The sequence below is a fragment of the Centroberyx affinis genome, unplaced genomic scaffold (assembly GCF_046629955.1).
Source record: "Centroberyx affinis isolate AG114_WGS23_722 - 3 ecotype Tasmania unplaced genomic scaffold, CSIRO-AGI_Caff_v1 ptg004178l_1, whole genome shotgun sequence".
In the NCBI taxonomy this organism is placed as follows: domain Eukaryota; kingdom Metazoa; phylum Chordata; class Actinopteri; order Beryciformes; family Berycidae; genus Centroberyx; species Centroberyx affinis.
The window spans coordinates 271,331-272,019 of NW_027281933.1; the positions used below are offsets into that span (position 1 = coordinate 271,331).

The 689-nt window shown below is 35.1% G+C and overlaps 1 non-coding gene across 1 annotated transcript; it reads right to left on the reverse strand.

Annotated features, from left to right (window-relative positions):
* Positions 1 to 350: 350 nt before the first annotated feature.
* Positions 351 to 424, reverse strand: trnat-agu (transfer RNA threonine (anticodon AGU)). Its single transcript has one exon. It is a non-coding gene; the product is annotated as a tRNA-Thr (tRNA).
* Between the last annotated feature and the right edge of the window lie 265 nt (positions 425 to 689).

Consider the following 689-nt stretch of genomic DNA (forward strand, 5'->3'; position numbering starts at 1 on the left):
ATTAGCTACTGCTTGCGGAAGATTAACATTCAGCTAGTAATTGTTTTAGATTAAAAACAAAAGTTGTATTGAACCCTTGCTTTCTTTCTTTTTGTGTGCAACATTGACACATTATACTGTGAACGACGCATATTTAGCTAAAATCACTGTAGATATGCAAGACATTATCATCGTGCATGTGTAACGTAGCTGTGGGACAATGACTTCAGTAAATCATTCACAGAGTTTGCACTTTGATCTCATCACAGCAGTGTATGAACACATTGCCTACAACTCGCTAATTTCCTTATTTTCCCCACTCATTATCATGTCCCATGCTAACAAAGTGCAAATAAGCATAACTTACAAAAAGGCACCGCTGGGATTCGAACCCAGGATCTCCTGTTTACTAGACAGGCGCTTTAACCAACTAAGCCACGGCGCCACGTGACGACATCCTGCAAAAAAAGGGAATATGAATCAACCACAGGCAGCATCTCCATTTTCAATTTTTAGGTTTATTTGATAACTTTTCAGAAAATAATTACATCTTATCAAGCTCTACAATATGTTAATAACAATATGTGATTAGTTCTATACATTGTATAGTTATATAAGATGTTATCTCACTATCTATCGTGAGACATTTTCTTCTACGTTACATTTGACCATAAATACTCTATTATTTACAATATGTGGACTTTAAAATA